The sequence below is a fragment of the Microcebus murinus genome, chromosome 13 (assembly GCF_040939455.1).
Source record: "Microcebus murinus isolate Inina chromosome 13, M.murinus_Inina_mat1.0, whole genome shotgun sequence".
Classification (NCBI taxonomy): Eukaryota; Metazoa; Chordata; class Mammalia; order Primates; family Cheirogaleidae; genus Microcebus; species Microcebus murinus.
Window position 1 is genome coordinate 50,810,351 of NC_134116.1, and position 16,922 is coordinate 50,827,272.

A 16,922-nucleotide genomic window follows, 5' to 3' on the forward strand; every position below is an offset into this window, starting at 1 on the left:
AAAGAACAAATCCAAATGTAAAGATTTAGAGTATGGACATTCAAATTAAAGTAACTGTACACTTCAAATATTTTTACTATTCTAGTGTGGGCGGGAGTACCTTCATGCATGGTTGGTGGAACTGTGGAGTGATATAGCATTTTTGGAAAGCTATCTGAAATGTCTATGAAAAAGGAAAACATACATGCTCTTTGACCCAAAAAGTTTTTCTCCTGGAATTCTATGACATAGAAATAAAAGCAAAAGATGATGACATATGCACAAAGAAGTTTTTCCTGCAATATTAGTCACTGTTTTAAAAACTGGGAAACAAAAGGCAATGGCTAAATAAATTACAGTTATCCATATTATGGAGTATTCTGCTCGTATTAAAAAGAATGAATTAGAATAATACTGATAATTTGAGGAACTTCCTTGAGGTGTAAGCTATTGAGAAAAGCAAGGTGCAGAAAGTCATATAAGATGATTCCATTAAGAAAGAAACCAAACTCTCTACCTGTACCTGTGTGTATATATACATATATAGGATTATACATGTAGGGATTAAAATATGGAAGGGCATATACACCAGCCTTTTGACATGTTATGATGGGAAGGGGATAGAGAATTGTGCTTTCATGAATTTATGGAAAAAATAAACATTCTCAAATATTCAGATAAATGAATAAAGAAATTGAGTTTTAGAAATTGCTTATACAGCCATATTAAAAGAGTAATACAGGTTTGATTACCTTCAGAAATTATACTATAGGATTGCAGAATGCCATATTTTATTCCACTGCTCAAACTAAAGAAGTTGAGAAACATTAAAGACCCTAACCTTGAGGCATAAATTAAAGATGACAAATAGACTTACTGTGAAGGAAATAAGCTTAAGGTAATGGCATATCTGTCATTTTTATATCTCCTCATCGTAGCATGGGATAAGGTATCTATATCTACATATCTATGGCTATATCTGCATTTAGTAAATGTTGGTTGAATAAAGAGATATGTTTTTGCTTATTTATCCTATATATATATATGTATATATATATACATATATATATCAGACATCATATATGTTGTACTTAAATATTGGTTGAGCAAATGCATTGGAGGATATAAATAGAAAAACATACTTTCAGCAAGAAAATAATTTTCTGAAATACAATTTATATACAATACCAATTATATATACTTAATAAGCATATAAACTGCTTTTAGGAAATGTCCTTAATTCATTGTCACTTTGACACATTTTGGTAAACTTGGTACTTAATATTGTGATAGTTATGGAATAAGAATGGTGTTTGAGCAGTCTAAAATGAATATAGGCTATTGACAAAAATATTGTTATAGTTATGAAATAAGATTGGTGTTTGAGCAGTCTAAAATGAATATAGGCTATTGACAATTTAAGATGGAAGAAATAAATATCAGTTCGTCTTAGATCTTAAGCATTTTGAAATTCATATGGCCTTTGCTTTTCACAAGAGGTGTAATTTCATTGAGGGCAGAGATTGTGTAATTTTCATTATGCCCTCATCTCAGCCAGGAATGTAGCATATTCACAATAAGTATTGATAAATAAAAGTGATTTATAACTATAGTATGCGTCAAACACAAATTAGTCTAGCACAATATATTTTAGTGGTATTCTAGAGCAAGTTTCTCGTTCACATTCAGTGACATGGCATTGGTTGCTTGTAACTGGCTGTCTGGGAATATTTATATCATGTAAATTGGCAAACACTATCAATAAGTTGTTTTTCTATTCCTGAGAAATTGTTGTTAAACATTTACCAGTAACAACACTGTCTTTAATTATGAATCATGACTTGTGATATGGTAACTATAAAAATTAATTATTAATTTATGAAAGTGAATTTTACATTCCAGAATTTAATTGTGACTTAATTATTTTCATCAGAAATTAAGTATAACATTTATAACATATAGAATATTTGCTTTTCTAACTTCTAGAAATTTATTTTTGTTTTCAGCATTACTATAAAAATTAATCTAAGCATAAACTACCCCATTTCCATTGTTGGATTTTGTGTGATAGCATTTCAGGGGTGATCCAGTTTACTTTTATATCTAATAAATGGCTTATTGCTTGTGATACATATCAATGAGTAGAAATGGCACTTAAAAATTATATTTCTGATAAAGTTATACAATCTTTTTTAGTATTTTTATTTTTTAATTTTTTTTTTTTTTGAGACAGAGTCTCACTCTGTTGCCCAGGCTAGAGTGCCTTGGCGTCAACCTAGCTCATAGCAACCTCAAACCCCTGGGCTCAAGCGATCCTCCTGCTTTAGCCTCCCAGGTAGCTGGGATTACAGGCATACACCACCATGCCTGGCTAATTTTTTCTATTTTTAGTTGTTTGGCCAATTTCTTTCTATTTGTAGTAGAGACGGGGTCTCACTCTTGCTCAGGCTGTTCTCGAACTCCTGAGCTCAAGCAATCCTCCTGCCTCGGCCTCCCAGAGTGCCAGGATTACAGGTGTGAGCCACTGTGCCCGGCCGAGTTATACCATCTTCTTGAATTTTCCTAGCCTGTTTTTAAAGAAATACGTTTTATTAAAAGTGATAACTTTTATTTTTCACTTATATAAATACATGAGTTATAGGGAATATGTACATTTCTCCAGATCGTCATGTGAATTAATCATTTTGAAATACATCATTCAAAACAATGATTAAACAATACCTTTTCAGGATAACTGTATTTTCTCCTTAGTTTTCCATTCACAAGTTAGAAAGAAGCCGATGTTCATTTACCATTCTAAAAATCCTAGGGCCCTTAAGAATTATGCTACATCTTCTCTGCCTGTCCTCTATAAATGGAACACCAAAGCCTGGATGGCAGCACATCTGTTTACAGCATAGTTTACTGAATATTTTAAGCCCACTTTTGAAACCTGCTCAGAAAAAAAGATTCCCTTCAAAATGTTACTGTACATTGATGATGTACTTCATCACCCAGAAGCTCTGATGGAGATGTACAAGGAGATTAATGTTTTCATGCTTGCTAATACAGTATCCAATCTATAGCCCATGGATCAATGAGTGATTTCAACTTTCAAGTCTTATTATTTAAGAACTATATTTCGTAAGGCTATAGCTGCCATAGATAGTGATTCCTCTGATGGATCTGGGCAAAGTAAATTGAAAAATTTCTGGAAAGGATTCAATTCTAGATGCCATTAAGAACATTCACGATTCATGGGAGGAGGTTAAAATATTAAGATTAAAAGGAGTTTGGAAGAAGTTGATTCTAGTCCTCATGGATGACTTTGAGGGATTTAATACTTCATTGGAGGAAGTAACTGCACATGTGGTTGAAATAACAAGAGGACTAGAATTAGAAGTGGAGCCTGAAGACTGTATTGCTGCAATATCATATTAAAACCTTAAGGAATAAAAGTTGTTTGTAATGGATGAGCAAGGAAAGTGGTTTTTTGAGATGGAATCTACTCCTGGTGAAGTTGCTCTGAACATTGTTGAAATGACAAAATTTAGAATATTACATAAACCTAGTTGATAAAGCAGTGGCAGGATTTGAAAGGATTGACTCCAATTTTGAAAGAAGTTCAACTGTGAGTAAAATGCTATCAAAAAGCATTTCATGTTACAGAGAAATCTTTCATGTAAGGAAGAGTCAATCACTGTAGCAAACTTCATTGACTCTTAATTGTAAGAAATTGCCATAGCCACCCCAATCTTCAGCAACCACCACTCTGATCAATCAGCAGCCAGCAACAAGGACAAGACCCTCCACCATCAAAAAGATGAAGACTTGCAGAAGGCTCAGATGATCATAACAGTTTTTAGCAAGAAAATATTATTTATTTATATATATATATATATATATAAAGACATGTGATTTCACAGTTAATAGACTACAGTGTTGTATAAACATAAGCTTTCTGTGGACTGGGAAATCAAAAATTTTATGTAATTTGCCTTGTGGTGGTGGTGGGGAACCAAACCTACAACCTCTGAGGTACACCTGTACTTTTGTTCAAATTTCTTGATAGTATATAAGTTGAGAATCTGACATGTTCACCTTTTTACTAGGATAGATATCCTTATTCATTCATGTGTCTCATGCACTACTATTACCTAGATGTCTGAGTATAAAGGTTTAGGCACTAATTGAAAGGAAATAGTATACAGAGTCACTCACCTAAATAGTAATGGCGCTAATACTACTCTGGAAAGAATTACCTACCAAATTGGTAGAATTCCTAAGAGTGCATTTCCAAAGCTTAATGGGAATTTCGCTGATTTTGTTCATTTCAGTATTTTTTTTTTTTTTTTTTTTTTTTTTTTTTTTTTTTTTTTTTTTTTTTTTTTTTTTTTGAGACAGAGTCTCACTTTGTTGCCCGGGCTAGAGTGAGTGCCGTGGCGTCAGCCTAGCTCACAGCAACCTCAAACTCCTGGGCTCGAGTGATCCTTCTGCCTCAGCCTCCCGGGTAGCTGGGACTACAGGCATGCGCCACCATGCCCGGCTAATTTTTTATATATATATCAGTTGGCCAATTAATTTCTTTCTATTTATAGTAGAGACGGGGTCTCGCTCAGGCTGGTTTTGAACTCCTGACCTTGAGCAATCCGCCCGCCTCGGCCTCCCAAGAGCTAGGACATTTCAGTATTTTTAACATGTAGAACACTGCCTGCATACAGTAGATGCTCAGCAAATATGGAATGAATAAATGAGTGTAACTATATTGTTTTAATTAACAGCCTTAACATGGTTCTGATCAGGTAGGAGTTTGAAAATTTATTTTTTTAAAATGGTTTTTGAGTTCCTATTTTTTTGGGATACATATAAAGTTAAATCCAATATTTCTCTTACTCCCAAGGAGTTTTTAACCTGGTAGTAGTCATAAAATGTATAAATATGTCATTGAAACTAGGTAGAAATAGTTAAAGTACAAGAGGAGAAATAAACCTAAAGTGGGAATTTGGAGGTCAGGACTATCTCCTGTTGAGAGGATTTGAAAAAGGTTTCCTTGGGAAGGTGATGTTGACAAGGAATGAAGAACAGATAGGATTTGAACATGTGAGGTGGTGGAGTGAATATATAGAAGGCTGTAGGAATCACACTAGTATGTGGGGAAGCCATGGTGTGCATATGTGGATTGGAAAGTTGTTCTTTTAGTGTGGAGTGATTCTCCTGTTAAAAAGAACATTGGGATATGAAGTTGGAAAGGTAGGTTTTGGAAAATTTTGATTTTTTTCATAGTAGACAGCTGTATATTTTTGAGAAGAGTGGGATGGTTTGAGAGAGGCTCCTGTGTCTACCTGTTAACAAGGGAAACAATTCTCCCTATATTTTGTCTTTTAAGGGCCTTGAACAGAGACATGCTTGGTTTCTCTATGTGGGCGTGGACATACTTTTGTGACCAACTTTAGCAAGTCTTTTCAGCTGTTTCTTTCTTGATTTTTTTTAAAAAAAATATGTTATGATAGAACTGGGAAGATATATTCTTTCTTATGGGTCTGCCTGAACTTGCCTCCTTATCTCTGTAACCTTATAAGCCTCCTCAAAGGCTCATGTCTCAGTCTTCACTGGTTCAAGTATCTTTCTAACTTTCAGCGTTTGTGCTGCATTTCCAATCAATCCTGCAGTGACTTCCTTTTATATGTTGGTTAAAGTCTGCTTTCCTAGTATGCAGTTTCTAAACCATGCCAGTTCTTTCACCTAACTGTGCCTTGGCCCATATTGTTTGTGTTATTCTGCTTTTCAATCTCTGTTTTTTAAGACCTAGCTCTTGAACTATCTCTACTAGGAAGCTTTCCCTGACTACCCAGGCAATAATTGGGACATCTTTTCTTCTGCTCACAGAGACTAGGTTCATATCCAGGCTCCCCAACTTTATAACTGTTGAGATACTTTTTCCACCTGACGATGAGCACCTTGTGGGCAGATTTTATCTAACTCATTCTTTTAGTCCTAGTATTCATCATAATGTTGCCTAATAAATACTTACATATATGATTATTGAATGAATCTTTTAGATGGATAGCTGGGTTTTGCAGAATATCCTAAAAATTATGAAGGGATAACGTTGTAAGATTATTAGAGTTTTAAATTTTCATGTTTGTGAATTTTCTTAGCAGCATAGTAGTTCAGTAAATTTAGGTCCATTTACCATATCATTTAAGAAGTATTTATACAATATTGTTTAGAACATAATAGTGCCAAGGATTCTGGGAAATATAAAAGACACATTAAGACAATTTTGAGCCTTTTTGTATCTTTCTCCACAAGGATGAAATATAACCAAATGAACAGTGAACCCGTTTTGGTTGCACTTGGTTGGACTTAGTTGCTTCTCATTTTGATCAATTTGTTAGTTCAGATTGTTCCCTACCCTACCCTGTAGACTGTGGGTCCTTTGCTTTGATCTATAAAATGCACAGCTTTAAAAACTGCTAATTGAAAAGGGAATATATGCTTATTGTGACAATAATATAGGTATATTCAAGTGTATTTCAATTTTGCAGCTTCTTCCATCCCATAACCACTGTGAACATTTTGTACTGAGGAAACCAGTGGCTTAAGTCCTAAAACTGATCATTGTGGGATTTGATCCACTGATCCAAAGTTTTTTTTTCCCTACCATTTATTTTTTATGCCATATTTAGCTGTTACTGTTATTTATGTGAAGAGTAATATAGAAAGTATATAAATTTTGTCCTGTTTCATATTTTTGAGCTTTTTTACTAACATAAACAGATTAGATTTATAGGCTAGCATGTATATATGAAGAGGCAAGGTAGTTTTCTCCCATAAATCAAGAAAAAAAGAAAGACAGACTTAAACTGTAAATACAACAGTGATCCTTTGTTACTGTGAATTGTGGAGGCAAATAATTGTGCAATTACCTGGAGGGATTGAAAAACAAATTGCCTAATTTTAAAGTCTGTAACAGCTGGTGTTTTCTTATCCCCCCTCCCCCTTTTTTGGTAAATGCCCAATGAAGTTTTGTTGTGGCATTTCTTTTTACATAAACATAATAAACACAATAAAGAAGATAATGAACCAATGACTAAGAGCATTATTGTATTTTTTTTCTCTCTACTCAGATGTGCTGAACAGATCTTTATCCTTCACTGAACCATCAAATAGAGTCTGGCAAATTAGAACATCCATATTTATTTAATCAGCTCCCCCACCTCCAACTTTGGGCTGTTTCTTAATCTTTAAATCACAATTTGTTTTTAGATGAGATTAAACACTTTCCAGTTCTAAAGGTATACTGATGATGCAAAATAAAAATAAGTGGCCTTATCTGACACCATGTAACTTTTTAACTTAATTTTAATGTTCAGCAAGGACAAATATATTCTGTATAAAGTATTTTCAATGGCATGTTTTAAAACCTGAATTAAAGATCTAAGAAGCATTTCACTTGAATATACCTTAGAAATAATATAAAGCATAAATAAATTTATAAATTTAAAAATGGTTTTCTAGTACTTCTAGATTATGTTCCTATAGTAAAATCCATAAATCGTAAGCATGCCGTTTAATAAGGTATTACAGAGTAAACACACCCATAAAAATCAGTACCTAGCTGGGGAAATAGGATACTGCCTCTGCAAGCTCAAATATCCCACTCACTGCCTTCCTCCTCCCAAGGTAACTTCTGTCCTGGCGTTTACACTACAGATTAGTTTTTTTTTTTTCCTATTTTATAAATGTTTTTAAAAATATTTTTTAATTGAGTAAAATTCACATAGCATAAAATTTACCACTTTAAAGTACAAAATTCAGTGGCATTTAGTATCTTCACAATGTTACGTAACCATCATTTAGTTTCAGAATATTTTTAACAACCTAAAAGAAAACTTTGTACTTTTTAACAGTCACTACCTATCTGTGTCCATTCCTCCCAATAGATTTGGATAGTAGAAATCCCTTCAAGCTGTTTGTCCTTTTTTGTCTGCATCATTCTTTGTGTACTTTCTTACTATCTTACCCACAGTCTTCTGGGATGATCCTATAGTGGTCTAGCCCCAGCCCTGGAATCAGCCATTTCTCTAAGAAGCCCTAGTTCCTTTTAGTGGAGAATATTATTTAGAATTAGGATCTGGGTACTTTGTCTTCTAGGCCCTTTTAGACAGAGCTAGGAAACTTTATACATATACATATACACACATTAATAATATATATATTTTGCATGTATGTGATGCATGTATATATATATATGTACATATATGTGTATATAAAATATATGTATAACTATATATAGAAAATGTATATACACATGCCCATCTTTATTTCTGTATCTATATCTATGTATCTCTATCCCTATTTTCCTCCTTTCTCTCCCATCTAAATATATTGAAAAACCACAATTCATGTTGATAACCTTCAATTAGAGTCTAACACTACAGCATTCATTCTAGCTTTCCAGATTTTCATATTCTAACTTATTTCTCTAATATTATTATTGATTTGAAATACAGTTAGGTTCTTTGGGTTTAGATTCATTTTAGGATCTCCTATTTTTCTTGATTTTATATTTTACTTTTTGAGTATATGAAACACCAATACTATGTAAAAAAAAAAGTCAGAACTATACAAAAAATTGCCACTCAGCCCCTCACTCCCCTTCCTTCTACAGTATTGTCCTCCCTCATCTTTTCTACCATGTTCCCATCTATCTTGAAGGTATATAATCTTATTCGCTCCTCCTTCCTTCCTGTGTCTTTTTGCACAAATGAACAGATATATGTGTATTTTCTTATTTCTCTTTCTTTCATAACCATAAAGTTATATACTACAGATATTCTTTTATATTTTTTAACTTAAACATCATTTTCAGGATATATTTTTATCAGTTCATAGAGATATCTTCATTCTTTTTGAGAACTTCATGCTACTCCATTGTGTGGTTTACCATGGTATATTCAAACTAGTATTCTTTGGCTATGGGGAGAAGCAGTTGATTGTTAACTGTATGATATCTCCTTTTTGAGGCTTAGGGCTAAAAAGAACATCTTAGTTCTGGTATGGTGAAAGGTAGAAATGTTATAATGCTGGACTATTGCATTCTGCAGTTGAAGCAACTCTTCTTAAATATGTAAAATAATCTAAATAATAAAGTGTCCCCTTGAAAGTAGTGAGGTCAATGCAGGAAAGAATTTCCAATAGAAGGAAGATTGATGCTGGTTAAGTGTTGATGGATCTTAAGAAAATGTAGTGGGTTGAATTCTTATATTATTATTTCAAGTTAATTTCTAAGTGTCTTAAATTAGTATTGGATCATTATACTTTTTCTTTATAGAGATATTTTGGAAACATAAAGGGAGCAGAACACATTTTCTGTATCTTTTATTTCTTTGTAAAATGTACTTGGTAATTCTTAACTTTTATGCTATTTTTAATGTACACTAAAACCAGCTTCTAAAATTATAGGCAGAATTTTGGGTACATAATGATGCTAATTAAATGTTTATTAAAAGACAACTCTTTAAGGGAATTCCTTGCTAAACTTTATGATGTTGGTGAATACACCTTTCTGTCATACTCTTTAGCTTTCATATTTTCTGCTATGAGTTTGCATAAAATCACCTGTGAATAACAAATTTTATTGGCACTGGAGATCTGTTTGGGTTGTAAATGTTCTGAAAACTTGTTATTCATACTACACTGACAGTTTAGTGTTTCTGTTGATCATTGGCATCAGAAATGCTTGAAATCATTTGAAAAATGTAAGGAAATTGCTGCAATGCATTTTAATAGTAATATACATGATAGTAATTTAGATTATAATTACCCTCTTGGCAACAACTGTGCTTACCCTTGTTTTGTATTGTGCTGACTCTGTTGATTTCTTAAAATATTGTCATTATCAGTGCAAACTCTTTCTTTAAATAGCTTTGACATTTCATAACATCTCATTCATCTTCACAAGTCTCATCACCTGAATGGGTACCAGGAATTCAGGAATTGCAATAGTAAGGAAAAACTGAGACAGTTAGTTTATGGTTACTGATTTAAGTAAAAACCTGTGGGCGTAGTGATAGACACACATGCCTCTGGAGGAGTGCATATGCACTTTCTCACCACTACAAGAAATTAGGCTTCTTCACTATTTTGGCTTATGTCAATGACATTTTTCTTTTCTCTGTAATTTACTTGTTTAAAATTCCAAAGTAAATGTCATGGAGAAGGATCTAGAATCTAGTAACTAACTTCACATGAAAATTAAGGCTTCAGCCTATTCTTACAGTTCTTCAATCTTTTAATCTCTAGAAGTCATATATTTTGGGTCTTCATGTTTAAAAATCCTAGTTTTCTTTATAGATTTAAGTGTGATTTAAAGAGTGAACCATTACCTGTAGTTGAAGATGTTGCATGGTGAATTTTGGTGTAGGCTACATTCTGGAGAATAAGGTATGATTCAGTGAGTTGGATAACAGTCTACAACAATTAGAGTAGTGATTAAGAATATAATTTCTGACTCCTGTGATGTCTCAGATAATCTAGGCCAGGGGTCCTCAAACTTTAAACAGGGGGCCAGTTCACTGTGCCTCAGACCTTTGGAGGGCCAGACTATAGTTTAAAAAAAACTATGAACAAATTCCTATGCACACTGCACATATCTTATTTTGAAGTAAAAAAACAAATGGGCAAAAACACCCACATGTGCACCGTGGGCCGTAGTTTGAGGATGCCTGATCTAGGCAAACTTTTGCTTTAAGTAACACATGGTGATGTGTCAGAAGCTTAATTAGGCACACAAAGCAAGTCATTGTCCTGACTCACGTTGGCATTATGATGTGTCATTTTCCTGAAGTATATGTAGACATTCTAGATTTAGTTTTTTTTTTTTATTATTTAAAAATCAGGTCATTATTAAATGGTGATTTCTTCGTAGTTGTATACAGATCATTCAATTATTTGAAAAATGAAAAGAGGTAAGTTCTTCAATACTTTCTACTGATAACTGGAAATATGATATATTTTTATTTTATCATAGAAACAGTATGCAGAATTACTCTACAAACAGACAAATGAGACAGAATAGTGAGGAAACATGAACTGAGATGAAATATAGTCATTTAGGCAGAGACAAAATAATCTGTTTAAGACAGGTCAAAGGAAAGGGTTATTATTACCTGTAATAGTTACATAGGAAAAGAAAGTGGTTTTAGAGAAATAGAAACGGTAAGGATATGTTACTTTTTGCACGTTAGAATACATTTAACAAAGAATATGATAAGAATAATCTATGTACTTTTCTTTCTATCCTGCATTTGGTATTTTAGAATAAAATTTACTAAGGGATTAAAAAAGATTTAAAAATTATGTTGGATAAACATCCTTCTAATTTTTGTGATGTCAGGCAGACATTCTTATCTCACTAATGTGTTTTGATGCCACAGGGGATAAAGCTTTCTGAGTATTTTCATCTTTATGGCTAATGGACTTAGAGATATGCAGCCCTAAGTACCTTTCCCCTCTCTCCTTCTACTTCCTACTTCCTTTGAAGTTATGTAAAATGAAAGAAACACAAGAGCTATGTTTAAAAGGAATATTTCTGATTATTCTTGTAATATAACATTTTCTCTCCTCATTTTCCTTTGTTTCGTACCTGTATTTGGATAGTAATATAGTAAAAAGGGGTTAATTGTGTTGAAAACTAATCTCCCAGTTGATCTATCTAGTCTATGTCCTATGTCTTTAATTTAAAATGTTCCTTTCTGAGTAAGTATTTATTCCACAATATTTTTTGGGGTATGTGCGTTATTTATCTTCCTCTTCTTTCTTATTTTATTCCTTTGTCTATGTATACCTTGCATTGTAACCTCATGCATTCATTGAATGCCAGGCATTTTATAAGGGGCTTGTGGTAAATAAAGTCCCTTGTGATAAAGTGATGAATTAGGCAGAAGCAGACACTGCCCTAGTTGGATGCATTCTAGTGATGGTACACGCACAGAGATGCTCGTGTGTATGACAGACTCCTCCTTATTCCTAGAAGGTTTGGCTACCTAGCTTGTTGCTTTCCTTCCTGCTGTTACCACTGTCATCATCCTTAATGACTTCATCATTCACATAGTTGATCCATCCAACATTCCACTTTCTCATTTAGTTTATCATTCCCAATGATCTTGTTTTCCACCCAATCCATATCACCTTTAAATATGAATTACAGACTTTCTTTCCCAAGCATTGTCTTTCTTTCTTTCTTAGAATCCCAACTTTCAGAATTCTATAACTCTAATGGCAATGCTAATCCATCGACTCTACCATTTTTTCGTGCTCATCACCTCCTTGTTCCTGCAATGCCTTTACTCCTCTCCCTATTGATAGTTCTTTACTCTCTTGCATAAACCACCAGTTTGTTTGCCTCTCCAGCCATGTAAACCTTGCCCTTGGTTAAGCTAAATTACTCTCCTCCTTTGCATCTGTACCTTAGCACAGCATGCATCTGGGAGGAAGCAGGTAGCTACACTGACTAGTCTCCTCTGAAAGACGTCAGTTTACAAGCAAGCTATGATATCCTAACAGTTTCCTACCTTCAGCTCTGTGGCCTCATTTTTAGCAGATTATATTGCTGCCGCTTTTACTGAGGAAGTTGATGTAATCAGAAGAGAACTGCCATACCTCACTTCCTAATCACCAGATCTAAGAATCTACTAGAATCTGTTCCCTTAAACTCTACTTTTGCTCTCTTTCCAGTAATAAACTTTCCTACAGCTATATAAAGTCAGTTCTTCCTCTTGTGTAGTGGGGCACATCCTCTGTCATCTACTCACATATTTTTTTGGTTTGCTTGTATGTTTTTTGTCCTGCATCTGTAACTACCCCTTGTAGTATCAGTTTCTTTTCTTTCCCTTGGTCATTCTCTTCAGCATGAAAGCATTACCATGGTTTTTTTCCATCAATGTTCCAGAAATCACACCACAGATTCCCTTCTGTCTACTGCCCCAGTTCTTTGCTCCCTTTTTACAGCAAATCTGTATAAGTCAAGGGAAAACTTCTCCTTTGCTCTCTGAAGGTTCTCTGCAAAATCAGCTGACAAAAGGCAGATTGATAACAGAAAAGGCATATTAATTTTATTAGCATGCATGGGGAGCGTGTGCAGAAACTTATATACCATCTTGAAGTTACATAAAGAATGGGGTCTCAGAGTGCATAGTCAAAACCAGTTATGGTGGTAAATTAGGTTATGGTGGCAAGACAGGTTGTGGGAGGGGAGTAGAGGAGGCCTGGCTGGAAAATGTGGTCTTGTTTTGTAGGTGAAACCTCACAGGTACCAGCCTTCAGAGAGCATGGATGGTAAATGTTTCTTTCAGAACTTCAAGATGTCAGTCAGACTTTCAGTTAATTTTTCCTAGATCTGACAAGGGAAAGCCTTCAGAGAAAGCCTGGCTGCATTAATGCAGATTTTCTGGACAGATACAAATCTCCCCTCCCCCCAAAAGCCAGCTTTCAGCTATTTTTATATTTCCAGCCCTTTTGAATAGCCATCTTGAACTAGCTTGAGGAAATATATTTCGGAGTGAAATATTTTGGTTTCCTTCATTACTTGCAAGAGTTGTCCATTCTTCTTTTTGGTTTCCCTCTTGAATTTATGATCAAGCTTACCCCAATCTACCCCTAAAGCTCTCTTGTTAAGGTCACAGTGATTAGTGGGTGGCAGCACCATTCACTTGCTTGTTGAGAAAAAAACCTGGGTGTTGTCTTTGAATTTAACTGCATCCATACCTCACACCCGAGTTATCAGCAAGTCCTGTCTGCTCTGTATTCAAATTTTGCTTTCATATTGAGAAACCTCATGCCTTCTATCACCAGTGTCTTATGCCAGGTTACTACCAACTCTTTTTTTGGGGGGGCATGGGGTCTTTCGTTTGTTGCCCATGCTAGTCTCAAAAACCTGGGCTCAAGGTTTCCTGGCCTTCCCCAGTACTGGATTGTAGGCATGAGCCGCCGTGCCTGGCCTACTATCAAATCTTGGCCAGACAATGCCATAGCTTGATCTAACTGATCTCCTTGTTTCATGTTTTACCATATACAGTATGTTGCCATGTAGTAGTTAAAATAATCTTTAAAAAATGTTTATTAGATCTTATACTTTCTATGCTCAGAACCCTCTAATACTTAATCCATACCACTCAGACAAAAGCCTAATGTCCTTACCATGGCCTATATGACCCTATCAGAGGCTGGCAAGCTTTTTTTTAAAACGGCCAAATAGTAAATATTTTAGGCTTTGTCACATATGGGCTCATTTGCTGCTGTTTGCTTCTGCGTTTCTTCCTCTCTTCCTCTTCTTTCTTACAAGCCTTTAAAATGTAAAAACCATTCTTAGCGCATACAACATTTGGCACATAGACTCCAGGATCAGACTCCCTCCCACCTGTTTTGTCTGTCTTGGTCATCTCTAACTCGGTCATGCTTATTGGGATTTAGATGAATCTAATTGCTGTCCTTTGAAGAGGCCAAGATCATTCCTGCCTCAGGGATTCATATTTGCTTGAAATTCTTCTTTCCAGTTTTCCCATGTCTCCTTCTCTTCATTCCGGTCTCTACACAAATACTATATTATCAAAAAGATATAATTTGTTCATATTTGTGACTGTTAAGTAGCTTCTTCCCCTATCACTCACTCGCTTTATTCTATCTTCCCCATTTAAGTAGATGGGGCCAATGTTTTGGATTAGGCCAAAAACCTATTATTTTATGCCTGTAACCACATCATGTAAACAGTGCCTGGCACACAGTAGGTGTTCAATATATCCTTTAAATAATAAATAGTAATTAAAGTTATTTCAATACAGAGTAGTGAGTGTTATGAAAAACGAATCCATAGTTTGGGGTGCTCACTGTGTGGCTCAGGAAAGGCCTCCCTGGGGAAGGTTTCCTGCCCTTCCGCAGTACTGGATTGTAGGCATGAGCCGCCGTGCCTGGCCTACTATCAATTCTTGGCCAGACAATGCCATAGCTTGATCTAACTGATCTCCTTGTTTCATGTTTTACCACATATAGTATGTTGCCATGTAGTAGTTAAAATAATCTTTAATAATCACTCTCAGCCTAGATATAACTAATGTCTAGATTAGGCCTGAGTAAGGGCATAGTAGTGGTGGTGAGGAGGCAAGGGGAGAGTGTTAGAAGCAGGATTCTCAGGAATGGAGAGACCTTGACGCAGTAAACTACTCAAACTGGAAAAACAATATGGCTGAAATAATTATTTTTAGCCAGTGGGTTTAGCCTGTTTTTTCTAGTTGTTTATTGGTAAAATTTACTTGCTGCCCTATGTAAAATGTCACCCCCTTTCCCTATCCTCCAGCCAAATACATCAAAAATTAACATCCGTGCTTCTATGCCTGAATGATAATGGCCCATAGAAAAGATTAGCAGGTTGGTCTTGGTCTTACCTATAAATGGAACTATCTACTATGCACTTTTTTTTGTTTGTTTGTTTTCTTAACTCAGTGTAATAATTTGGGATTCACTTATCTTGTTACATTATCAATAGTGGATTCTTTTTATTGCTATTCAGTATTCTGTTGTATGGATATTCTACAATGTGTTGATGATTACTTGGGTGGTTCCCAGTTTTGGCTACTATGAAGAAAGTTGTTCTGAATATTGTATGAATATATTTTTTTCTTGTTTTCTCTTGCTTAACACCTTGTTGTATAATTGCTAGGTTATTAGTGTATATTTAATTTAAACTGCCAAACTCTTTCCCAAAGCGACAATGCAATTTTACACCTCCGTCTGTAGGGGAGTTCCAGGTGTTTCACATCCTCAGTATTCTAGAGGATGTGTAGTATTACTGTATTTGTGGTTTCAGTTTGCATTTCCCTGATGACTGGTGATCTTGAACATGTCCTCATATGATTATTGGCCATTCATATATATCTTCTTTTGTGAAGTCTTTTATCTATTTTTTTTAAATGGTAGTTTGCCTTATTGAGTTGTAGGAGTTCTTTTATTCGGAATATAAGTTCTTTATGAAATGTATTTATCTTTGGGAGAAGCAGTCTACCATGGGCCCTGAGTTTCCCTGAATCTTCATGATGATGAATATGCCAACAATGCAAGGCTTGATTGCTCTTTATCAAGCCCATTTCTCAGGGTTTTGTTTGTAGTGAGCAGCAGCCTTGAGAGATAGGGTTATATTTCCCTCTGGCCAATGTGTATAGGCTTGTTACTGCTGACTGTAAAAATGGCGAATCCCCCCAAGCTCAGTGTTCTTCTCCTATAATGCAGTCCACTGCATGTCTGGACATCAATCATGGGTCCTATATTGCCGAGACTTGGTGGGTTGGGAAACCAATACATGCATAATAAAGTCCTTTGCCTCTGACCCAGAAGTCTTGTGTTTTTTGCCAGCATTCTAGAAATCATAACAGGCAAATTTAGCTTGAATGAAGGCTAAAACATCAGGCCCTTTATAGTTCTTAACATGTATTGCAAATATTTTCTCCTAGTCCGTGGCTTACCTTTTATTTTCTAAGTGAAACTAATTTAAATAAAAGAGCCTTTTGAAAAGTAGAAGATTTAAATTTTAAAGAAGTCCACTTTATCAATAATTTTATAGTTAGTACTTTTTGTACTTACTTAGGTAGAGACCTAAGAAATCTTTGCCTTCCTTAAGGTGGCAAAGATTTTCACCTGTTTTCTTCTAGCCATTTCATAGTTTTCACTTTTACATTTGGGTCTAGGATCCAGGTTCACTTTCTTTCATATGGATGTCCAGTTGTTCCAGCATCATTTGTTGAAGAGATTCTTCTTCTCCCATTGAATTACACTGGTACCTTTTTTGAAAATCATTCACCATGTAGGTGCAAGTATATTTCTGCATTCTCTATTCTATTCCATTGATACATATCCCATTCTAACTTGATTACTGTAGCTTTATAGTAAATCTGGAAATCTGATAATATAAT

At 34.8% G+C, this 16,922-nt stretch overlaps 1 protein-coding gene and 1 long non-coding RNA gene across 3 annotated transcripts in view; one reads left to right on the top strand and one right to left on the bottom strand.

Moving 5' to 3' along the window:
* DIAPH3 (diaphanous related formin 3) overlaps positions 1-16,922 on the top strand; it is a 467,480-nt gene that overhangs the window by 88,239 nt on the left and 362,319 nt on the right. The window lies entirely within an intron of this gene.
* Positions 1-16,922, bottom strand: part of LOC142874854 (uncharacterized) — a 49,366-nt gene that overhangs the window by 484 nt on the left and 31,960 nt on the right. Inside the window, exon 2 of the long non-coding RNA XR_012922443.1 lies at positions 5,990-6,044. This is a non-coding gene — a long non-coding RNA (uncharacterized LOC142874854). The remainder of the gene's footprint in view (positions 1-5,989; positions 6,045-16,922) is intronic.